Source organism: Manihot esculenta, chromosome 11 (genome assembly GCF_001659605.2).
Source record: "Manihot esculenta cultivar AM560-2 chromosome 11, M.esculenta_v8, whole genome shotgun sequence".
In the NCBI taxonomy this organism is placed as follows: Eukaryota; Viridiplantae; Streptophyta; class Magnoliopsida; order Malpighiales; family Euphorbiaceae; genus Manihot; species Manihot esculenta.
The window spans coordinates 20,377,693-20,387,480 of NC_035171.2; positions in this window are offsets into that span (position 1 = coordinate 20,377,693).

Genomic DNA, 9,788 nt, shown 5'->3' on the forward strand with positions numbered 1-9,788 from the left:
TGCAGGTACAGGGTAGACCAGGAGGTTTACAAGAGTATTGAAGTTTCGTATTTGAAATAGATAGTGTGGACCTGATAAATGTATTAATGTTATGTAAAAGTACAGCTTTAAGTATGTAATGACTTTGAGGATTAGAGGTTGTGCTTGACTATATGTTTAAGATATCCCTTTCAATACATGATCTTATATGTTTTATGATGAGTATGCAAACCAACTCAACGTATGATGTATCGCCCATTGGGGCATCGATGAGATCCCACAGAGGGATTATGATTATGTTTATGTTATGTTCAGTGCATGCACAAGTTGAGTTTGGTTGATGTATATGGAAAGAAAAGTTTTAATTTTTATGCATGTTGTCGATCATGTATGGGATTATACAGGTTTACAGGTTTCATGTTAGGCTTGCTACGGGTCCCGGCGGCCTTATGCCGACCTGGATCCTAGCGCCGGTAGCGGTCCGATTTTCGGGTCGTTACAGAATGGTATCAGAGCCCTAGGTTCATAGGATCAGACCTAGAGTGTCGGGCTCATAGATGTTCTAGAAGGTCAAGCACAATAGGAAGATCATGTCCACTAGGATAGGATGTGGAGTCCTGTCTTGTATGATGATGTGAAATGCCATGATTACATACATGTGCATTGATGCTATGATATGAATGATGTATATGTGATGAGGGTTCATGTGTGCCCACATGAACCATATGATGCTAATGTTTGTATGATGTGTACTGTTTTTCAGAAATAGGATGAGAGGAACCCGTCGATCTGCAAGATTGACTGGAGTGCCACCTGAGGATGAGGGCACGAGCGCCCGTCCTCCTACATTGCCTAGGGCAATGTCTTGTAGAGCCAACAGAGAAAGAGTGTCAAGGGACCCTAGAAGGTCTTTTGACGCTAGCAGAAGGGGGACAGATAGAGGAGGAAGTTCTTCTGATGTGAGGGAGGTTATGGAAGAGGATCAGAGGAGGGATGGGAATCTGGATGTTAGCATGGAGGAAGAAGGGACGGGGGAGTCTCAAGGAGGCATTCAGGCCTCGGGGTATGGTTTTCCACCCCACTATCCACCCTTCCCACAGGGTTCAGGGTATCCGATGGGAGGTACATCGGATTTCTCCAGCTTTAACCCCTACCCTACCTACATGCCTTATCCACCTTTCTATCCACCTTACACACAGTACCCAGCTTATCCACCCTCACCCTTCTATCCAAACCCGGCAAACCCCACCTCGGGGAATGCTGCACCCCCACCTCCACCACCTACAGAACCAGCAGCCCCAGTTACTCAACCTCCCAGACCTAGCTCAGCCAATGGGAGCAAAGTAAAGATGACAGATTACCTCAAGCTGGATGCTCCAAAATACAAGTCAGGGGATGACCCCTTTGAGTATCTGAGAGTAGTGAAGACAATAACTGATGAGCTAGGGGCGAATGATAGCAGGGCCATTCAGATGGCAGGGTTCACCTTAAAGTGCAAGAAGGCACGGGAATGGTTCAAGTGTTATGTGGACCCGAGACTAGACGGCATGACATGGGAGGAATTTGCGAATGAGTTCGCAGGATGGGCTTTTCCAGACAGTTCCAGAGAACTGAAAATGATTGAGTTTGAGCAACTGAGGCAGACAGAGCACATGAGTGTGGAGGAGTTCACGGATAAATTCTTAGAGCTATTGCCTTTTTCAGGGCAAGCTCTAGATTCAGATACGAAGAAAGCCAAGAGGTATGTTATGAAGCTGCATTCTAGGTACTCCTCGTTGATTCAGTCAGTTGAGAGGGAAAGTTTCCATACTGTGGTGGATATGGCTCGAAGGATGGAGGCGAGTGCTATAGTTGAGGGGTCAGTGAAGCAGTCAGTGACCCAGTCTTCAGGGGTTAAGACCCCAGGCAGAGGAGGGCCAGGTCTCTCTTCTCAGAGCTCAAGTAAGAAGAGGTGGGATAACACCACCAAGAAGCCGAAGAAGAATAAGTTTTGGAATAAGTTGAAATCCGGTCTGGGATTTGGCGGTGGCTCGAGCTCAGGTTCAGATGGTACAGAATGCCAGAGATGTGGAAGACCACACAGGGGAGTGTGTCGAGCTGGGACTAATACTTGTTTCAGATGTGGACAGGAGGGACACATAGCTCGGGAGTGTCCTAGAGCACCTTTTATAGGCCAGCCCCAGCAGACAGCCTCCAGTAGTGTGGCACAGCCAGCAGCTCCAGCCACAACTCAGGGCAGTGGCAGAGGTAGAGGGAGAGGGGCAGCCTCTTCTTCTGGTTCCCGAGGTGAAGGTCCATCAGCTCCAGCCAGGATCTTCACCATGACTCAGCAGGAGGCTAACACATCCAACACCGTGGTGTCAGGTAATCTCGTCATTGGGTGTTCTAATGTGTATGCATTAATGGACCCGGATGCATCTCATTCATTTATTGCTCCGAGAGCCGTCGAGAGGTTGGGTCTGATAGTCTCTGGGTTAGAGTGTCCCCTATGGGTCAGTGGACCCAAGTGTGACCCGTCAGTGGCAGTGTCAGTCTGCCAGTATAGTCTAGTTTTTGTTGAGGGAAGATGCCTCTCCGCCGACCTTGTGGTTCTAGATTTGACAGACTTTGATGTCATTCTAGGGATGGATTGGCTATCTACCCATGGTGCTACCTTGGACTGCAGGGACAAGGTAGTCAGGTTCAGAGATCAGAACGGGTCAGAGGTCATCTTCAGAGGAGACAAGAGGGGCACACCTAGAGGTCTAATATCAGCTCTTCAGGCTCGTAGGTTGCTTAGGAAGGGATGTCAGGGGTACTTAACTCATGTGAGAGAGCTAGACAGTCAGGTCAGGGAGCCAGCCTCAGTGCCAGTTGTCAGAGAGTTTCAGGATGTCTTTCAAGATGAGCTTCCAGGTTTACCACCTGCTAGGGAGATAGAGTTCGAGATAGAGTTGATGCCTGGAACTAGACCGATCTCTATCCCTCCCTACAGGATGGCCCCAGCCGAGTTGAAGGAGTTGAAAGAGCAATTGCAGGAGCTGGTAGAAAGGGGCTTCATCCGACAGAGTACCTCACCTTGGGGTGCTCCGGTCTTGTTTGTGAGAAAGAAGGATGGATCCCTTAGACTTTGTATCGACTACAGGCAGTTGAACAAAGTCACTACCAAGAATAGGTACCCTCTGCCAAGGATCGATGATCTATTCGACCAGCTAGCCGGAGCGGGTTGTTTCTCCAAAATAGATCTGAGATCTGGGTACCATCAGCTGAGGATAAGAGAAGAAGACGTGCCAAAGATAGCTTTCAGGACCAGATATGGGCATTTTGAGTTCCTTGTAATGCCGTTCGGGTTAACCAACGCCCCTGCAGCATTCATGGATCTCATGAACAGAGTGTTTAGCCAATACCTGGATCACTTCATTATTGTCTTCATAGATGATATCTTAGTGTATTCCAGGAATGCAGAGGAGCATGCCCATCATATGCAGTTGGTCTTGCAGACCTTGAGGGAACATGGCTTGTATGCCAAGTTCTCTAAATGTGAGTTCTGGCTGAGGAGCATTTCGTTCTTGGGGCATGTAGTGTCAGAGAATGGGATTGAGGTGGACCCCAAGAAGACAGAAACTGTGGCTAACTAGCCTAGACCCACTTCAGTGACGGAGATCAGGAGTTTCTTGGGTTTGGCAGGTTACTACAGGAGGTTCGTTCAGGACTTCTCAAAGATAGCAGCTCCCTTGACCAGACTAACCAGGAAGAATCAGAAGTTTCTGTGGACCGACCAGTGCGAAGAGAGTTTTGAAGAGCTTAAGAAGAGGTTGACTTCAGCACCAGTTTTAGCTCTGCCATCTAGTGATGAGGACTTTACAGTCTTTTGTGATGCGTCCCGTGTGGGACTGGGTTGTGTACTGATGCAAAACGAGAGGGTGATTGCTTATGCTTCTAGGCAGCTGAAGAAGCATGAGTTGAATTACCCCACGCATGACCTTGAGATGGCAGCAGTAATCTTTGCACTCAAGATGTGGAGGCACTACCTCTATGGGGTAAAATGTGAGATCTTCACAGATCATAAAAGCCTGCAGTACATCCTGAGTCAAAGAGATTTGAACTTGAGACAGAGGAGATGGGTAGAGCTGCTGAGTGACTATGATTGCAAGATTCAGTATCATCCGGGTAAGGTGAATGTCGTGGTAGACGCCCTAAGCCGGAAGTAACTAGGCAGTCTATCCCACATCACGGCAGAGAGTAGACCAGTGGTGAAGGAGTTTTACAAGCTCATTGATGAAGGTCTACAGATGGAGTTGTCTGGTACAGGTGCTTTAGTGGCTCAGATGAGAGTGGCACCCGTGTTTCTGGAGCAGGTGGCTCAGAAACAACATGAGGACCCGGAGTTAGTGAAGATTGCCAGGACTATTCAGTCAGGCAAAGATAGTGAGTTCAGATTCGACAGCAAGGGGATCCTCCGCTATGGGAGCAGACTATGTGTACCAGACGACATAGGGCTAAAAGGAGACATTATGAGAGAGGCTCATAATGCAAGATACAGCGTTCACCCCGGAGCCACCAAGATGTATCAAGATCTGAAGAAGGTTTATTGGTGGCCAGTGATGAAGAAAGAAGTGGCACAGTTTGTGTCAGCCTGCGAAGTGTGTCAGAGGGTGAAGCTGGAACATCAGAAGTCGGCTGGAATGCTTAACCCGCTACCTATTCCAGAATGGAAATGGGAAAATATAGCTATGGACTTCGTAGTGGGGTTACCGGCGGCGTCCAACAGAGTGGACTCCATATGGGTGATTGTGGACAGACTCACCAAATCTGCTCACTTCATTCCTGTCAGGAGTGGCTACTCTGTGGACAAGTTGGCGCAGGTATATGTGGATGAGATCGTCAGGCTGCATGGGGTTCCTGTTTCGATAGTGTCAGATAGAGGGCCCCAGTTCACCTCCAGATTTTGGCGGAGTCTCCAGAACGCCATGGGTACCAGGTTGGATTTCAGTACTGCCTTCCACCCCCAGACGGACGGACAATTAGAAAGGACCATCCAGACCATAGAGGATATGCTCAGAATGTGTGTGCTGGACTTTGGCGGTTCTTGGAGGCAGCATCTACCTTTGGTGGAGTTTGCCTACAATAACAGCCATCATGCTAGCATCGGGATGGCTCCATATGAAGCTTTATATGGGAGGAAGTGCAGGTCACTTGTTTGCTGGGAGGAAGTTGGAGAAAAGGCCTTGGCAGGGCCTGAGCTTGTTGAGATCACCAGCAGGGTGGTACCCATAATCAGAGAAAGAATCAAGACTGCTGCAAGCAGACAGAAGAGTTATGCAGACATCCGCAGGTGGCAGGTAGAGTTTCAGGAGGGGGATCTGGTATTGCTCAAGGTGTCTCCTATGAAAGGAGTGGTTCGCTTCGGAAAGAAACGTAAACTAGCCCCACGATACATCGGACCCTTTGAAATCTTGCAAAAGATTGGGAATGTGTCGTACAAGCTGGATTTACCTGCTTCAATGGAAAGAATCCATCCGGTTTTCCATGTTTCAATGTTGAGGAAGTTTGTGTCTGATCCGAGCAAGGTTCTTAGTGAGCCTGATGTTGAGGTCCAAGAGGATCTCACCTATGTTGAACAGCCAGTACGGATCATAGACACCCAGATCAGAAAGCTAAGAAACAAGGAAATCCCGATGGTGAAAGTCCTGTGGAACCACCACAATTTGGAGGAATGCACTTGGGAGACACGGGAGTCTATGCTCCAGCAGTACCCTCATCTCTTTTAAGGTTAGATCTCTATGTGTTTATATGCTATGTATGTTATGTTTCATGTCATGCTATGTGCTAGTTGAGGAACATTCGGGGACGAATGTTCTTAAAGGGGGGGGGGAATGTAATACCCGGCTAGACTCCGGTATCGGAATTCCTACCGTCTGGTGGAACCTCGGATGTTGGAAGCCTCTAGTAGGGTAGAATCATGTTTTTTTTTTAAATGTTTTAAGGAATTTCATGGTTTTAAGTAAAATGGAATTGAGTTTTTGCACAAAAACAACCTTGGAGGAAAACTCAGGTTCGGCCGCCGAACCTCAAGTTCGGCCGCCGAACATGCATGCCTTCGGGAGCGCCTTTAGGCCCCCGAAAGCATAAGTGAGGAAGTCCAGGTTCAGTCGCCGAACCTCAAGTTCGGCCGCCGAACATGGCATGCATGCGGAGGCACATTCGGCCCCCGAACGTGGCCTGGCCAGCCACTATAAAAGGGTCCCTTAGCCGAAAACGGGCGAGCTTTTCCCCATTTTCGGCCAAGGTGAGCTTTCCGCCGCCCCTCACTGATCTTTGATGTTTTTCCTCTAGATCTTTCAAGTTTTTCATTTGTTTTAACTTCGTTTTGAAGATTTGAGCTTTTGAGCAAAGTTTTGGAGCTTTGAGGTCAAGAACTCAAATCTCTCCCAACTCCAAGTTTTGTCGCCTCTACTCTCGATCTTCAAGAGGTAAGAGTCGATCTCTAGCTTATATTATGTTTTAAGTAAGTTTTATGAAGTTCATGGGGATAGAATGCATGTTTAGGTCATAGTTATGTTTATGGGTATAAATGTATGTTCTTGAACAATGTGGCTTGTAATGTGTGTTTGATGTGTTGTAGTTGGGGTTTAAGGTAGTTTGAGACCCCTAGGAGCTTGAATGCACGTTTTGGTTGAGCTAAATGCATGTTGGTTTGAGTTTGGAGGCATTTGTGCATGTTTGAACCGAGTTTCTGCCCTTTTGGAGAAACCAGGTTCGGCAGCCGAAGGGACTTTCGGCCGCCGAACCCTCTTGTGGAGGCAGCCTTCGGCTGCCGAAGCTTGCCCCCGAAAGGAGACTTTCGTCTTTGTCTGGGAGTTTCGGCCACCGAAAGTGCCGCCGAACATGCATGTGTTTTGCCTCTGTCTGGGAGTTTCGGCCGCCGAACCTGCCGCCGAAAGTGCCCTGTTCAGCCATTTCTTGCATGTTTTTCTATGATTGTTTCATGATGTTTTAGGGGGTTTTTGGGGAGTAGTTTAGAGTTATGTTCTTGTTTGTTTGGTCCCTCATTTGAGTCCACCTGTGTAGGTTCGGACCCCAGGAACCGAGGACCCCAGCAGTGAGTCAGCTGCTCCAGTGTCTGGTCAGAGCTACCCAGAGGTGAGTGGAATAACTTATTATGTTTTAAAGCAAATAATGGACTTTTCAGCATGTTTCACGCATCATGAATGCCATGTGATGAATTAGGTTGCTTGCATTAGAATTCACGAATATGTTGCATTGCATATTTTAAATGTTGATGTGGATGAATGTTGGATGATCCATAGCCCTCGACCTATGATATGACGATGTGATATGTACGGTACGGAATGTAAGACTAGTGGGACCCATTCTACATTCGCTGGCACTATGTAAGAGAAAGACTAGGACCCATTCTACGTTCTGGCACAGTTGGACACTGTTATGTTATGATATGTAAGGGAGAGACCAGGACCCATTCTACGTTCTGGCACAGTTGGACCATGTAGAGGGCTATTGGTGACAAGTTCATCCTTGATTGTGATTAGCTGTGATGTGATGCATTCCATGATCCATATGATTTAAATATTTTTATCATTCTGCTCACTGGGCTCTAGTAGCTCACCCCTCTCCCAATTTCCCCAGGATTGCAGGTACAGGGTAGACCAGGAGGTTTACAAGAGTATTGAAGTTTCGTATTTGAAATAGATAGTGTGGACCTGATAAATGTATTAATGTTATGTAAAAGTACAGCTTTAAGTATGTAATGACTTTGAGGATTAGAGGTTGTGCTTGACTATATGTTTAAGATATCCCTTTCAATACATGATCTTATATGTTTTATGATGAGTATGCAAACCAACTCAACGTATGATGTATCGCCCATTGGGGCATCGATGAGATCCCACAGAGGGATTATGATTATGTTTATGTTATATTCAGTGTATGCACAGGTTGAGTTTGGTTGATGTATATGAAAAGAAAAGTTTTAATTTTTATGCATGTTGTCGATCATGTATGGGATTATACAGGTTTACAGGTTTCATGTTAGGCTTGCTACGGGTCCCGGCGGCCTTATGCCGACCTGGATCCTAGCGCCGGTAGCGGTCCGATTTTTGGATCGTTACAGAATGGTATCAGAGCCCTAGGTTCATAGGATCGGACCTAGAGTGTCGGGCTCATAGATGTTCTAGAAGGTCAAGCACAATAGGAAGATCATGTCCACTAGGATAGGATGTGGAGTCCTATCTTGTATGATGATGTGAAATGCCATGATTACATACATGTGCATTGATGCTATGATATGAATGATGTATATGTGATGAGGGTTCATGTGTGCCCACATGAACCATATGATGCTAATGTTTGTATGATGTGTACTGTTTTTCAGAAATAGGATGAGAGGAACCCGTCGATCTGCAAGATTGACTGGAGTGCCACCTGAGGATGAGGGCACGAGCGCTCGTTCAACCGCCGAACGTGGGATGGTTTAGGGGGGCAAGTTAGGCTTCCGAAAGTTTCAAAGGTTCGGCCGCCGAACCTCATGTTCAGCCGCCGAACTTGCATGAGTTTTGGAGGCACTTTAGGCTGCCGAAAGGTGGTCTGCCAGGCCCTATATAAGAGCTCCATGGCTGAAACGGGCGAGTTTTCTCCCTATTTTCGGCCACGGTGAGTTCTTGCCCTACCATGGTTCATTTTAGATGTTTTTCCTTTGATCTTTCATGTTTTAACAAGCTTTATGTTGATTTGAAGATATTTGAGCAAAAGAGCGAGTTTTGGAAGCTTGGAGACCAAAGAGTTGAGATCTCTCCCATCTCCAAGTTGGATTGTCTCTCCTCTCGTTCTTCAAGAGGTAAGAGTAGATCCATAGTTCCTTTAATGTTTTAAGTAAGTTTTATGAAGTTTCTTGGGGTAGAAATGCATGTGTAGGTTTATGTGGAGTTATGGGTTTACTGTGCGTTGATGAACAATGTATGTTGGATATGCATGTTTGATGTGTTGTAGATGGGGTTTAGGATAGTTTGAAACCCCTAGGAGCTTGTATGCATGTTGTAGAATAGGAAAATGCGTGATTGAATGTGTTGGGAGGCGTTTACGCATGAGGAAGGCTGAGTTTCTGCCCTTGGGAAGAACTCAGGTTCGGCAGCCGAAGGCTCTTTCGGCCGCCGAACCTGCCTGTGGTAGCATGAATCGGCTGCCGAACCCTGCCCCCGAAAGATGACTTTCGGCTCTAGAAGGGACTTTCGGTCGCCGAAGGTGCCGCCGAACATGCATGAGTTTCGTCTCTGGAGGGAACCTTCGGCCGCCGAAAGTGCCGCCGAAGGTGCATGACTTTCGGCTCTGGAGGGCCTTTCGGCCGCCGAACCTGCCGCCGAAAGTGCCCTGTTCAGCCCTCCTTTGCATGATTTATGTGATTGTTTTAAGGTGATTTAGGGGGATTTTGGGGAGTATTTTAGAGTCATATTTATATATGTTAGGTCCCTCATTTGAGTCCACCTGTGTAGGTTCAGACTCGAGGAACCGAGGACCCCAGCAGTGAGTTCAGCTGCTTCTGAGTCTATTAGAGCTTCAGCCAGAGGTGAGTGGAATACCTTATTTCATTTCAAAGTAAATAAATAAATTCTGAGCATGATACACGCATCATGAATGCCATGAGATATACTAGGGTGCTTGCATTAGAATTCACGAATATGTTGCATTGCATATTATGTTGTTGATGTGGATGAATGTTGAATGATCCATTAGCCCTCACACGTTATGACATGATGTTATGATATGGAAGTCCAGGCATGCCTGCACTACGCCCCTGGCACTATGTAAGAGAAAGA